The sequence below is a fragment of the Pseudorca crassidens genome, chromosome 14 (genome assembly GCF_039906515.1).
Source record: "Pseudorca crassidens isolate mPseCra1 chromosome 14, mPseCra1.hap1, whole genome shotgun sequence".
Lineage (NCBI taxonomy): Eukaryota > Metazoa > Chordata > Mammalia > Artiodactyla > Delphinidae > Pseudorca > Pseudorca crassidens.
This window is the reverse complement of record NC_090309.1, coordinates 64,393,520-64,409,976: the sequence shown is the minus strand read 5'-3', so window position 1 is coordinate 64,409,976 and position 16,457 is coordinate 64,393,520. Positions and strand designations below refer to the sequence as shown.

The 16,457-nt window shown below is 35.6% G+C and overlaps 1 long non-coding RNA gene across 1 annotated transcript in view; it reads right to left on the bottom strand.

The window, feature by feature from the left end:
* LOC137205689 (uncharacterized) overlaps window positions 1-14,604 on the bottom strand; it is an 85,956-nt gene extending 71,352 nt beyond the window's left edge. The window contains exons 1-2 of the long non-coding RNA XR_010934258.1: window positions 14,454-14,604; window positions 13,080-13,164 (exon numbers count right to left, since the gene is read on the bottom strand). This is a non-coding gene — a long non-coding RNA (uncharacterized lncRNA). The remainder of the gene's footprint in view (window positions 1-13,079; window positions 13,165-14,453) is intronic.
* Between the last annotated feature and the right edge of the window lie 1,853 nt (window positions 14,605-16,457).

Here is a 16,457-nt window from a genome sequence, read left to right as displayed (position 1 = left end):
TCATATTTCCCTGATTCCCTCAACCAAGAAGTTGTTCCCTCTTTTCTGAGGAAATTTTGGCATAGAGTTTGTTTTTTTATAGTGTGCTTATAATAGATCAGTAAAGCCATGGCAAGTGTATGTGTGCATGTGTGTGTGTGTGTGTTCCAGTGAATCATTTCTCTGATATTTAGATTTATATCTTACACATGTTTGTACAATTTTTGGTGCATATCAATATGTTTAGATCAACTAATTATCAATAAATATGTGTTGTGTGAGTGAATGAATGAATAACAGCATCAACTATGCTAGCTAGTACTGACAGTTTTCTGCCAGAACAATTTGATTGTCTGTTCATTTTACTGATCTCGTAAGGATCTGATAGCACACTGTAAAGGTACTAAAAAGGTAAAAAAGACCTTGGAAAGAAGAGTAAACTAAAATGGAATTTATCATTGATTGTTACTGCAGAAGCCAGATATCTGCAGAGACATTTCCTTATCTGAGTTCTACTGAAACATTTTTGATATATTAACAGACTTTAATAAATACAGTCACCAACAGTTAAACAATCAACTGTAATACTGAAAGCAAAAATGCCAGGCATAATCTATAAAGTCATTGATCTTTAAGTGAGATTAGTCACTGGACCAACACTTGTTCCAGTGTGTGAACTTTTCCCTTTTTCAGAAAGTGATATCCAGAATTCTGTGTCCTCTGAGAAAGTCAAGATCTGAGATTAATTAAGGAGCTAGTAATTAATTTAGGAAAGTATTATATTGTAAGTGTCTGTTATGACATATACATAAATGCATTTATCTTCGTGTCCACAAAATATTTGTAATCAAAAGTTTTGTTCAAATACTAAAATGTAAATAAACACCCACTCTGTTGCATGTAGACAAGATGAGAACACCTGAGACAGACAAAGGGAAGCTCAGGAGGCACCCCTCACTGGCACCTGACTCCTTTGTTGGTTTGTTCTGAGCCCTTCGTGACAGGCACTTTGTCTAAGGATGACAGCATTTCATCACCTTCAAGAGATTAAAGCTCCCTTTCAAATATTGGTTCCAACACTGTTCAAATGTGTCAGCAGAGTAAAAATTCAATAAAAATCCCTGAGGGTGAGATGCCAATTAGGTATAAAGATGCCAAGATTTGCCCAGGAACAATGGGGAGGCCACAGAGACCATTCAAATGGCACAGGTTTCCAAGCACTCATTTATTCTCTAGTCCTATCGACCTTGGGGCATTTAAAAATTTCTTTGCTCTCTTTTTGAGGAGTGGGGTGGGTGGAGAAGGGTGCATTGGGGATGTATAACTCATCCTGGGTCACAGACTAAAATTATTCAGACAATTTATGGCATTGCTTCTATTGAATAATGTGTCAAAATCATAATCAGGCTTAGAAAATCTATTTCTACTTATTTTACTTGGGTGTTAAATTGAAGTATTCACAACTGAAACTGTCCATTAACCTTTGTTTGAAAAACAGTGGGGGAATTTCAGCCTCTTACCACAGCTCAACAAAAGAAATATATAAAATGTTTGTGTGTGTGTGTGTGTATGTGTGTGTGTATCTGGGGGGAGTAATTAAATAATCATTAGCTTTTGATGAATTATATAATAAAAATAGCTATGTTTTGATCTAGTTTAATAGATGTAGACAGTCCTGTAGCAGGTATACAAGGGAATGGAACCAATGGCAGGTGAGTTCTCATGGGAAGGAAAAAGGAAAATCTCTGCAGCAAAGCATGCTAGAGTAGCAAAGCACACTGAAAACACGGGTTATTCTCAGACAGTTCTGAGGATAGCTGGGATGCAGGAAGGGAAGCAAAGATGCAGAAGACCAATATCATGTTTCCCCAAATGAAAGCAATCAAGATACACACACACACACAGATACACACACACACACACTTACATGTCTTGTAGTGAAACAGTTAAGGAAAATAGCACTGAACAAGTCCCCATTTTCAGGCTGGCACTGTGCACTGGGTCTTTACATGTATTATCTTACTTAATACACAAACACAGTGAGAGGTAGGTATTTCAATCCCTATTTTACAGATACTCTGGAACGTGAAAAAATTTTCTCAAATTCATATAGCTTCTCAGATAGCAAGATAGTGAGCTAAAATTCTAAATGGAAAGATAATTATCTATCTTTCTCTCTCACATACACACACACACACACACACACACACACACACACACACAACTTGTAGAATGGGACAAATATTAGTTGACACAATCAGAATTTTGGTAATGTATGTCAGACTGATACCATGTGTTTTATAAATTTAAAATGGAGTTTAATCAATATTAATTAAATAAATATCAATGCATTACATTACAGGAAACTTCATAAGAACTGGAGGAGGAAGGTGTTGTTAATAGTAGACCATTAAAAAGGACAAAATGGTTTTAATTGTCAGGAGCTCAAAATGAATCAAGTGTGTAATATGACTACTGAAACACTGAAATTTTGCCTGCATGAAGAGCAATACAACATCTGAAGCAAAGGAAGAATCAATTTGTTATATATTTAATAAATCAATCGTAACAATGTATTGGCATATTCTATTTGGCATATTCATGAACAGATATAGAAAAACTGAGAGCACTCTAAAGAAAGCAATAGAATATTAAAAGTACTAAACACTCTATAAGGAGGAGTTTTTGGTCCAAAAGAAGGAAGAATCAAGGTAATGTGATAATTCTGTATTTGAAAGCTTATCACATAGATCATTACTCAGGGAAATTTCTTTTCTCCATATAAAAAGGGAGAAAAAATCCTTACTTCAAATTATTATAGGTTAGAAATTACATTAAAAAGACATGTAAAGCAAATAAATGAAAATATATGAATATCTTTATGATTTTGGAGGAAAATAGTTTCTTAAAACACATACATAAAAGCACTACATAAAATATAGAATAATATATTTGACTATGTAAAATTAAAATTAATTAATAATAAAATTTCTACAGTCAAATTCTAAACAAGTGACAGATGGTAAGACATCATTTATATATCTTAGCACTGACAAAGGGTAAGTATCCATATGTAGACAGTACCTCCTTAATCAATAAGAAAATATTCAACAACTCAATATCAGCAATGTATATGAAATAGCATTCCACATAAAAGGAGAGGCATTTAGAAAATAAACAATAGGTCAGACCTTCATGATGGCAGAGGAGTAAGACGTGGAGATCACCTTCTTCCCCACAAATACATCAAAAATACATCTACATGTGGAACAACTCCTACAGAACACCTACTGAATGCTGGCAGAAGACTTCAGACTTCCCAAAAGGGTCTTGGTGGTCTGGCTGGCTGTCAGGCCTGAGCCTCTGAGGTGGGAGAGCCGAGTTCAGGACATTGGACCATCAGAGACCTCTCAGCATCACACAATATCAATCAGTGAGAGCTCTCCCAGAGATCTCTGTCTCAATGCTAAGACTCAGCTCCACTCAAAGACCAGCAAATTCCAGTGCTGGACATCCCATGCCAAACAACTAGCAAGACAGGAACACAACCACATGCATTAGCAAAGAGGCTACATAAAATGATAATAAGTTCACAGACAACCCAAAATACACCACCAGACACAGATCTGCCCACCAGAATGACAAGATCCAGCCTATTCCACCAGAATTCAGGCACCAGTCCCATCCACTGGGTAGCCTACACAAGCCATTGAACCAACCTTACCCACTGGGGGGCAGACACGAAAAATAATGGGAACTACAAACCTGCAGCCTGCAAGAAGGAGACCCCAACACAGTAACTTAAGGAAAAAGAGAAGACAGAGAAATACGCAGCAGATGAAGGACCAAAGTAAAAACCGACCAGACCAAACAAATGAAGAGGAAATAGGCAGTCTACCTGAAAAAGAATTCAGAGTAATGATAGTAAAGATGATTCAAAATCTTGGAAATAGAATGGAGAAAATAAAAGAAATGTTTAACAAGGACCTACAAGAACTAGAGAGCAAACAAACAATGATGAACAACACAATAAATGAAATTGAAAATTCTCAGGAAGGAATCAATAGCAGAAAAACTGAGGCAGAAGAACGGATAAGTGATCTGCAAGATAAAATAGTGGAAATAACTACCACAGAGCAGAATAAAGAAAAGAGAAGGAAAAGAATTGAGGACAGTGTCAGAGACCTCGGGGACAACACTAAACACAACAACATTCAAACTATAGGGGTCCCAGAAGAAGAAAAGAAAAAGAAAGGGACTGAGAAAATATTTGAGGAGATTATAGTTGAAAACTACATTAATATGAGAAAGGAAATAGTCAGTCAAGTCTAGGGAGTGCAGAGAGTCCCATGAGATAAAACTAAGGAAAAACACGACAAGACACACATTAATCAAACTGTCAAAAATTAAACACGAAGAAAAAATATTAAAAGCAGTAAGGGAAAAGCAATAAATAACATACAAGGGAATCCCGATAAGGTTAACAGCTGATCTTTCAGCAGCAACTCTGAAAGCGATAAGGGAGTGGCAGGACATATTTAAAATGATGGAAGGGAAAAAGCTACAACCAAGATTACTCTACCCAGCAAGGATCTCATTCAGATTCAACAGAGAAATTAAAAACTTTACAGAAAAGCAAAACCTAAGAGAATCCAGCACCACCAAACTGTCTTTACAACAAATGCTAAAGGAACTTCTCTAGGCAGGAAATACAAGAGAAGGAAAAGACCTACAATAACAAACCCAAAACAATTAAGAAAATGGCAATAGGAACATACATATCAATAATTACCTTAAATGTAAATGGACTAAATGCTCCCACTAAAAGACATAGACTGGCTGAGTGGATACAAACACAAGACCCATATATATGTTGTCTATAACAGACCCACTTCAGACCTAGGGACACATACAGACTGAAAGTAAGGTGATGGAACAAGATATTCCCTGCAAATGGAAATAAAAAGAAAGTTGGAGTAGCAATACTCATATGAGATAAAATAGACTTTAAAATAAAGACCAATACAAGAGACAAAAAAGAACACTACATAATGATCAAGGGATCAATCCAAGAAGAAGATATAACAACTGTAAATATTTATGTACCCAACATAGGAGCACCTCAGAAGATAAGGCAAATGTCCACAGCCATAAAAGGGGAAATCGACAGTAACACAATCATACTAGGGAACTTTAACACCCCACTTTCACCAATGGACAGATCATCCAAAATGAAAATAAATAAGGAAACACAAGCTTTAAATGACACATTAAGCAAGATGGACTTAATTGATATTTATAAGACATTCCATCCAAAAACAACAGAATACATTTTCTTCTCAATTGATCATGTAACATTCTCCAGGATAGATCATATCTTGAGTCACAAACCAAGCCTTGGTAAATTTAAGAAAATTGAAATCGTATCAAGTATATCTTGTGACCACAATGCTATGAGACTAGATATCAATTACAGGAAAAAATCTGTTAAAAGTACAAACACATGGAAGCTAAACAATACACTACTTAATAACCAAGAGATCACTGAAGAAATCAAAGAGGAAATTAAAAAATACCTAGAAACAAATGACAAGGAAAACACAATGACCCAAAACCTATGGGATGCAGCAAAAGCAGTCTAAGAGGGACGTTTATAGCAATACAATCCTACCTCAAGAAACAAGAAACATTTCAAATAAACAACGTAACCTTACATTTAAAGCAATTAGAGAAAGAATAAAAAAAAAAACCCTCTAAGTTAGCAGAAGGATAGAAATCATAAAAATCAGATCAGAAATAATTGAAAAAGAGGAAGAAAACAATAGCAAAGATCAATAAAACTAAAAGATGGCATTTGAGAAGATATACAAAATTGATGAACCATTAGCCATACTCATCAAGAAAAAAGGCAAAAGAATCAAATAAACAGAATTAGAAATGAAAAAGGAGAAGTAACAACTGACACTGCAGAAATACAAAAAAATGATCATAAGAGATTACTACAAGCAACTATATGCCCATAAAATGGACAACCTGGAAGAAATGGACAAATTCTTAGAAAGGCACAACTTTCCAAGACTGAATGAGGAAGAAATAGAAAATATAAACAGACCAATCAGAAGCACTGATATTGAGACTGGGATTAAAAATCTTCCAACAAACAAAAGCCCGGGACCAGATGGCTTCACAGACGAGTTCTATCAAACATTTAAAGAAGAGCTAACACCTTTCCTTTTCAAACTATTCCAAAATATAGCAGAGGGAGGAACACTCCCAAACTCATTCTATGAGGCCACCATCACCCTGATACCAAAACCAGACAACAATGTCACAAAAAAAGAAAACTTCAGGCCAATATCACTGATAAACATAGATACAAAAACCCTCAACCCCACACTAGCAAACAGAATCAACAGCACATTAAAAGGATCATACACCATGATCAAGTGGGGATTATACCAGGAATGCAAGGATTCTTAAATACAGGTAGATTAATCAATGTAAAACACCATATTAAAAAATTAAATGATAAAAACCATATGATCATCTCAATAGATGCAGAGAAAGCTTTTGATCAAATTCAACACCCATTTATGATAAAAACCCTCCAGAAACTAAGCATAGAGGGAACTTAGCTCAACATAATAAAGGCCATATATGACAAACCCACATCCAACATCGTTCTCAATGGTGAAAAACTGAAACCATTTTCACTAACTTCAGGAACAAGACAAGGTTGTGCACTCTCACCACCATTATTCAACATAGTTTTGGAAGTTTTAGCCACAGCAATCAGAGAAGAGAAAGAAATAAAAGGAATCCAAATTGGAAAACAAGTAGTAAAACTGTCCCTGTTTGCAGATGACATGATACTATACATAGAATCCTAAAGATGCTACCAGAAAACTACTACAGCTAATCAATGAATTTTGTAAAGTAGCAGGATACAATATTAATGCAGAGAAATCGCTTGCATTCTTATACACCAGTGATGAAAAATCTGAAAGAGAAATTAAGGAAACATTCCCATTTACTATTGCAACAAAAAGAATAAAATACTTAGAAATAAACCTACCTAAGGAGACAAAAGACATGTATGCAGAAAACTATAAGACACTGATGAAAGAAGTTAAAGATGATACAGATGGAGAGATATACCATGTTCTTGGAATGGAAAATCAACATTGTGAAAATGACTATGTTACCCAAAGCAATCTACAGATTCAATGCAATCCGTATCAAACTACCAATGGCATTTTTCACAGAACTAGAACAAAAATTTCACGATTTGTATGGAAACACAGAAGACCCTGAATAGCCAAAGCAATCTTGAGAAAGAAAAATGGAGCTGGACAAATCAGGGACCCTGACTTCAGACTATACTACAAGCTACAGTAGTCAAGACAGTATGGTATTGGCACACAAACAGAAATATAGATCAATGGAATAGGACAGAAAGTCCAGAGATAAACCCACGCACATATGGTCACCTTATCTTTGATAAAGGAGGCAAGAATATACAATGGAGAAAAGACATCCTCTTCAATAAGTGGTGGTGGGAAAACTGGACAGCTACATGTAAATGAATGAAATTATAACACTCTCTAACACCATACAAAAAAATAAATTCAAAATGGATTCAAGACTTAAATATAAGGCCAGACACTATAAAACTCTTAAGAGGAAAACAGAGGCAGAACACTCTATGACATAAATCACAGCAAGATCCTTTTTGACCCACCTCCTAGAGAAATGGAAATAAAACCGAAGTAAACAAATGGGACCTAATGAAACTTAAAAGCTTCTGCACAGCAAAGGAAACCATGAACAAAATGAAAAGACAATACTCAGAATGGGAGAAAATATTTGCAAATGAAGCAACTGACAAAGGATTAATCTCCAAAATAGACAAGCAGCTCATGCAGCTCAATAACAGAAAGACAAACAACCCAATCCAAAAATGGGCAGAAGACCTAAATAGACGTTTCTCCAAAGAAGGTATACAGACTGCCAACAAACACATGAAAAGATGCTCAACGTCACTAATCATTAGAGAAATGCAAATCAAAACTACAGTGCAGTATCACCTAACACCGGTCAGAATGGCCATCATCAAAATATCTAGAAACAATAAATGCTGGAGAGGGTGTGGAGAAAAGGGAACCCTCTTGCACTGTTGGTGGGAATGTAAAGTGATACAACCACTATGGAAAACAGTAGGGAGATTCCTTAAGAAACTAAAAATAGAACTACCATATGACCCAGCAATTCCACTACTGGGCATATACCCTGAGAAAACCATAATTCAAAAAGAGTCATGTACCACAGGATTCATTGAAGCACTATTTACAATAGCCAGGACATGGAAGCCACCAATTGTCCATTGACAGATGAATGGGTATAGAAGATGTGGCACATATATACAATGGAATATTACTCAGCCATAAAAAGAAAGTAAATTGAGTTATTTGTAGTGAGGTGGATGGACCTAGAGTGTCATACAGAGTGAAGTAAGTCAGAAAGACTGAAACGAATACTGTACGCTAACACAGATGTATGGAACCTAAAGAAAAAAAAAAGGTTCTGACGAACCTAGTGGCAGGACAGGAATAAAGAGGCAGACATAGAGAATGGACTTGAGGACATGGAGAGGGGGAAGAGTTAGCTGTGACAAAGTGAGAGAGTGGCATTGACATAAATCCATTACTAAATATAAAATAGATAGCTAGTGAGAAGCAGCCGCATAGCACAGGGAGATCAGCTCGGTTCTGTGTGACCACCTAGAGGGGTGGGGAAGTGAGGGTGGGAGGGAGACGTAAGAGGGAGGGGATATGGGGATATATGTATACGTATAGCTGTTTCACTCTGTTATACAGCAGAACTAACACAACATTGTAAAACAATTATACTCCAATAAAGATGTTAAAATTTTTAATTAATTAAAAATTTTAAAAGATAGAAAATAATTTTAAAAAGAAAATAAACAATAAAAAGATGCTAAGTTCACTATTAATCAGGCAAGCAATAGGGTGATGTTTTACCACATGTATAAGGATGAAAAATTTACAAGTTGCCAATTATTGTTGACAGTGTGAGATAAGAGGAACTCATATGCTGTTGAGGGAAATATAGTTTACTACAAATATTTTTTAGGGACTTTCACAATTTCAAATAAACTGAGAATACTTCTACCAGTCCAGCAATTTCATGTCTAAAATACTTGAAATCTGTTATCCATAGCACAGTTGTTAATTTGAAACATAATTGTAGCTACCTAAATGCACACTGATTATGAATTGGATAGAAAAGACACACTATAAACACACAGTACACTACTAGAAAAGAGTTAAAATGAATAAATGAACTAGATCAATATGGGTCAACATTGATGAATACCAAAAAACAAACTAGATTTGCAAAAATATACTTATGGTGTGAGAGGATTCACATTAAAATCAAAGTAAAACTATATGTTCTGGATTTACACGTATTTGTTAAAGTATACAAACATGGACCAAAATAATACACATCAAATTTATAGTAATCTTTTCCTCTGGGAAATAAGTGAAGGGAATGGGTTGGGGAGGACTATAAGGAAAATTTCACTTTTTCTCTTGTCTCATTTATGTTAAAATTAATTTGAAGTGAATACAGACTTTAACACTGGCTAATTCTGAGTGATGGATACAAGGATGTTTGCCATATTATTTTCTTGACTTATTTGTTATTTAATTGTGTTCTATAATCAAAAAAGAAAAAAATATATATATATATAGTTTAGAAGTGATCTGTCTAATCTTGAAGAGATGATGACATTTAAAAGCTTTCAGGTAAAAATTTCTCAAATATTAAAAGAACGGCCAAAACACATCATGAATCCTTAGACTGAAATTTTCAATGCAAGTTTGAATAAGAAAGTTTTGCAAAAGTAGTAGAATTGGATGGCAGGTTAAACTAAAAAAATGTTGAGGTCCCTACTAACTCTGAGAAAATATAATCAAAATATGTGATGGGTTCTAAAATATCTTGTTTAACTATTTATTGCTTATTTTTATTATCCAGCATTAATCTAGGTAACATTAAACTAAAATTTTCATTTTTTAAATGATAATTAAATTTGTATCTCAATATAAGGGAAACGTGAGACTTCAAATTTTGAACAACTAAAAACTACCTTGGCCTTTTTATTTTCAGCCGCACCATGACTTAGATTCAGCTTCATCAACTGCCTCTGAATTTACAGGTCTCAGGGAGGGAGCTGCATTGTGGTAGAATTGAGAATTTTGTATTTCAACACTTAAATATGGGCAAGCAATCAGACTCAGGATTACTTGTCTGTCACTCTTCACTGAGTTTATTTGCCTTTTCCTACCCTGAGCCCTTTCAATTCCCCTCTGAACACCTTTGGGAAACATTACTGTGGCACTTAGCCAACCAGGATAACTTAACTAACAAAAGAGCTGACCAGTTTTATTCATAGAGATGGAAAGCAGGGAGCTGCATCAATGCTCATGATGTGAACAGTCTAGCTGGAGGGAGGCCCTATCTTGGACTCATTTTTCAGAAGGCCCACGGAGAGTGGTGGGAGTTTTGTAGGCTTGGAGGTAGAAAGTGAATGTCAGTTCAGCTACTGGGTAAGATGTAACAAAAGGGAGAAAAGGCCAATTGAGGTGTTCTTTAAAATCTTTGAGTGTCTTTTACCCTTTTCATCCCAACTGCTGCTTGTACAAGCTTTGTCTACCTACATCTATGTGGGCAGAAAGGAACAAAGAATAAATGAGAGAATATACTGGCTAAAGAGCTGCATTCAAGCCCCTGGACATGGAAAGCAGGGCACAAGGGTCAGATGCCTGATGCTGTATCAGCACTCAGCTGGAGGGAAAGCGTAGAAGAGGTGGAAGGGATGACGCTTCTCATTACAAGGGGCACTGACACATGTCCTTGGAAAGACTCATGTAGTGTATTTTACCTCCTCAATGAGGCAGATGCAGGACACATGCCACCAGCTCATCCTTAATTCATTTGATGTGAAAATAGTCTGGCTATAAAGTGGAGTGGGTGGACAAAACCCTAGAATCAACAAAATGAGTACCCTTAGAGGGAAAATAAAAAGTAGTGGATTCATTTTCTATTTTTACATATCTTTGCCTTGCTCACCAAATATCAGACTGATTATTTGTTCAGAAAGATGGAAATTTCCTTACGCTTGCATTTTATTATATAGAAATCTTCCTAGAGTTGTATGAGAATAGAATGGTACCTATGATTTGTGTAGGGCTTTATCATCACATTTCCAATAATCTGGATATAGTGGAAAATGTAGGTGATGTTATTTTTCAGAAGAAGAAATTGAGACAGTCATACAAGAAATACTATTCCCATTGCCATGGACCAAATATTTGTGTCCCCCCTAAATTCATATATTGAAGCCTTAATTCCCAAAGTGATGGTATTTGAAGGTCGGGCCTTTGAAAGGTAATTAGGTCATTAGGGTAGAGCCCTCATGAATGGAATTAGTGTTTGCTATGGTCTGAATGTTTGTGTCCCCCCCCCCAAATTCATATGTTGAAATTGTAAACCCCAAAGGTATTACTAAGTGGTGTCTATTGGGAAGTGCTTAAGTCATGAGGGAGGAACCCTCATGAATGGGATATAAAAGAGGCTCCAGAGAGATACATAACCCCTTCTACCATGTGAGAACACAGGGAGGAGGCCCTCTGCAAATCAGGAAGAGGGTTCTCACCAGGAACCTAACTGGCCAGCCCCTTAATCTTGGACTTCCAGCCTCCAGAACTGTGAGAAATAAATGTCTGTTGTTTCAGCCACCCAGCTGACAGTATTCTGTCATATCAGCCTGAACTAACTAAGATACCCATGGTCAACAAGCTAATTAGTAGCAAAGTCTGATCCAGAATTCAGACTGTAGTCAAAGACTTTTTTGTTTCTTTTATTATACTGAATTTGAATTTTTTACTAATTTAAATGTTAAACATTTGTCATTTGTCACAAAGAAATATTTGTAAGAACCAGATAGATAATATAAATATCTTCATTGACTACACATAGAGGGGTGAGGGAGTTATATGAACAACTAGAGACAATGGGCTTCATATAACTCAAATTATTAACAATGCATGATTTAGATAAATCATATTTACATATATATACCTATATTCATATACATGATGCTTCTTATATAGCAAGCTGAATAATATGTGATTGTCATTATGATTTATATTTGCTCTTAATATATGGTGGGAAATTAGTCCTGAATCCGTGATGACCAAAAACAAATAAACATCATTAACAACAACAAAAATATATCACTTGGTATAACAAAACAAATTTTTGTTGAAAAGATCTGATGTCTCTCCACATTAGAGGACCTTAAACATTTTTAACTTAATGAACATTTTTTAAACAAATGTTTATTATGCATCTCTTGTGGGCAATATGACCTAAGTACACACAGAGCAAGAAACAGAATGTAGACAAACTAGAAAAAAGGTGAGTGTGGTTATTAGTATTTGGAAATGCCAGCCTCAGTGTTCCTAAATATATAGTGACCTTATTTTCCAAATTGGAACATGATTGAAAGTGAAGGGGGAGCTCTTAGTAAGCATTCTGGGGCCACAGATGTGTCCTGAGAAGTATGGTTCATGTCCTCAAAATAGACCATTGGTAGTGTCTTGAGATGGAGACAATTTTGAGAATAGTCCTTTCTGACTCGATACTAGAATAATAGGTCAAATAAACTTTTGCAGCAAGAATGAGTGTTGAAAGTCACCTTTATTTTTATTTTAATGATTTCACTCAAGTTAGTAGACTAAAAACAATACTATGCTTGATTTTTTTCAGGCTGTATCAAAATCAGTTCTTGAATCCAATATGAAGCATACAACGATTTCTCCTGACTTATTTTTTAAGATACCTGAAATTCTTTATTATTCCCTTTATCATGTGTCCATTGTCATTTTGACAACCTATAAAATATTCTACATTGGTCCTGCTCAGTGGCTTGTTACATTCCTTGTTAGCCCTAAATCATTTCTATCTCCATTTCATACAATTTTCGATTCAATGAGAAAAGCATTTCTTACCTTTTGGAGAACTTGAGTTACTATGTTTTCCAGATGCCTTATTACATTGTTTGTGAATGAGTTTCATTTATCACTTGAAGACAACCTACCAAAACAATGCAAGGTCAAAAATTCTCTAACTTTCCATGTTCAACCTCTATATAATTTCATTTAAAAAATATAAAATATCATCATTTTGTCATCATAATAAAATTGACAGTCATAGCTCATGAATGAAAGTTGGATTATGTCTTTTGCAATAGTAATTCATATTTTGAAGAGTACATCATTTTACAGTGTGGAAAAAAATCCTATTATGATCTTTTATAATCCAAGACAACATATTGTTGAGACTTACTGAGACAAAATACGCTCTTCAGTTTACACTGATAAATTTGATTTAAGGATTCATTTTATTTCTATTTTATAAGTTATGATCTCACATTTAGTGTTTATATTCACAACAGCCTAAACAGTTTTGTTCCTTTTATAAAGACATACTTTCAAACGATTTAAGTGCATTTTTAGAATGGGACTCCTTAATCTATGTCTAGCTTATGGCTACTTTGTCAGTATGGGAAAAAAAAAAGTTGAAGGCAAGAATTCTCATTTTACTTTCTTTGATTTCATTTTTTTCCAAAGGAAGTTATCTGAGTTACTTTTTCCTGATTAACACATTTCTTCATCAACTCTAATTGCAAACCATTAAATTAGATTGCCTCCTTTTAATCTTTGCTGGCTTCAATTCTCTTATAAGCAGGAATATTATAAACTTTCAGATTTGAAATATATATATCTTTCTTAGCACTGAGGGAAAAAAATATTGTTTAATAAAATGGCTTTTCATCACAATGCACCTTAATGTGTACAATTATGATAATTTAAAAACTGCAGACTTGCATAGAAGTGGAAAATGTTTTCATTAAGGAAGAAAAGCTAAATATCATATTAAAGCAGATGGAATTTTCAAATGCAACCCTCTTAAATCTTTATAGAGACTTTAGATTTAGAGAAGGCTTCAGGCAAAAATGCTGAAAAGCAAATAGTATCACTTGAAAGGCCAATTTATATTCCAATATAAAGTTTATAGAGATAGATTTCAAAAGTGGGTAGTAGAATCATCATGAATAGATTGTATCATTTGAAAAATAATGTACATTATGACAATTCTGGTCTAAATTTTTAAAAGGGAAAGTGAGCAGTATTAGAAAATCTTGTACCCAGGGTAGATTCCATTTCTGTTTTGATTTACTACTTGATAAGGAACTGGCAATGGCTACTGAATAGGAAAAATGTGTACTCTGTTATTATTATTTTTATTTGTAGTATATTCCCCTGATAGAACTAACATCTGAGTATATAGTGTATAATAGATAAAACAGCTAGAAATATTACCTAATTTTGTCTCATTTATTTTGGTGTTCTGCTCTCACATGGAGTCAATATAAGAGACGTATCCATAAATTCTTGCTGGCTCTACAGGAAAACACAGGAGGCCTAGATTAATAAGAAGGCTTGTACAAAAGGTGATCATCTCATTGTAGTTCTTGTAGTTAAATTTGTTTACACAGGAGGGTGGGAGGGAGGCGCAAGAGCGAGGGCATGTGGGGATATACGTATATGTATAGCTGATTCACTGTTATACAGCAGAAACTAACACACCATTGTAAAGCCGTTATAATTCAATAAAGATATTTAAAAAATCATTGTGTACACATATAATCACACAGCCACCAGGAAATTTTCCCCAACCAGACCACTTCTGGTCTGGTCATCTTTGGCATCTAGGATTACTGCCTTGTAGAGTTTTCAGTTATATGTGTATGCAACTCAAGCGCCAGCATGCTTCCTTTCCCACCCCCACTACCTTCAGTCTGGCCAGGATAGTCTTTTACCCGAGCATCTAGGAAAGAAGAACAATTTCTCACATCCTTTACTGAGCCATTACCCAGTTTCTGTGCTTCCCCACTGCTCACAGTTCAGCTCTGGGCCACTTTTCACTTTGATGATTACACTTATTGCAACTACTGGGCTTCAGTCCCTGTACTGGCTCTTGATCCTTACACACTAGTATCAAGAGTCGGGAGTACGTTAAGGGAACCCATGCAACATGGACAAAATAAAGAACTGTATGATTCACAGGACAGTTTCCACAGACTAGATAAAAGCATACAGACACAAATGGACTTTGTGCAGGGAATTTGTTTACGCACACTGCAGGACATACTTAGTGCCCTCAGAGTTTTTATTCCTATGAGCGAGTGCCTCTTTCAAACCTCTACCACAGCGGTCCCCAACCTTTTTGGCACCAGGGACCAGTTTTGTGGAAGACAGTTTTTCCACGGACGGTGTGTGTGTGTGGGGGGGGATGGTTCAGGGTTCAGTCGGTTAAGGCGAGCGATGTGGGGGGGAGGTTCAGGCAGTAATGCGAGCGACGGGGAGCGGCAGATGAACCTTCGCTCGCTCTCCGGCCACTCACCTCCTGCTGTGCGGCCAGGTTCCTAACAGGCCGCCAACTAGTACCAGTTCTCAGCCCAGGCGTTGGGGACCCTGCTCTACCAGACAAGTATCAGCATCTTTTAGAAAATCCCACCTCCCACATTAAGTGCTGGTTATGCAAATGATCCAGCCATTTCCTTTTGTTAAGGCACTTGAAAAGCAATAATCTTCAGTGTCATATTTTGCAAACCTGAACTGTTCAGTCTAGATTATTATCTGAGAAAGCGGGAAGAATAGTCCAATATAGGAATTGTCAATTTAGGTATTTCCTCACTGCGAGGGGTGTTACATATTCTTCTTGGTCACCCAATTGGGAACATCAGTGTTGTTTCAAACAAGTACATGGACACACACATACACACACACATCTCAAAGACTGACCACTTTATCATTCACAGAGAGTAAAAAGAAGAAAATATTTTCCTAAATACAGTATCTTCCCTTTATCACACTACAGAAATTTGGAATATTGCTTCAATATAACCAGTGGCAGAATACTTGTTCTTCTTTGTTCTCAACACAAGATCAATGTTCATCACAAATCCATTAATGTTTTACTTTGTAAAGACCTGGTAGGTGTCTTAACTTAATACTTTTCTGTACCTAAAGCCAGATTTCAATGTTAGGGTAGGTTTTCTCCAAGGTAAATTTTGTACTAATGAAGGTAAATGAGGATTTATTAATCTCATATAAAAACAATCTTCTAGATTTTAGTAGAGTACGAAAGTTTGCTTTCAATTCCATAAAACACCCTATTTTCTCTACAACATAAACTTCATCTTTTAGCCATATTTGTATCTCTGGTGATTATTGTATAATTGCTATTTACCAAATGCTGGCTTATTTGACTCATTTTCATAAACACACATACACACACACACATACACACACACACACACA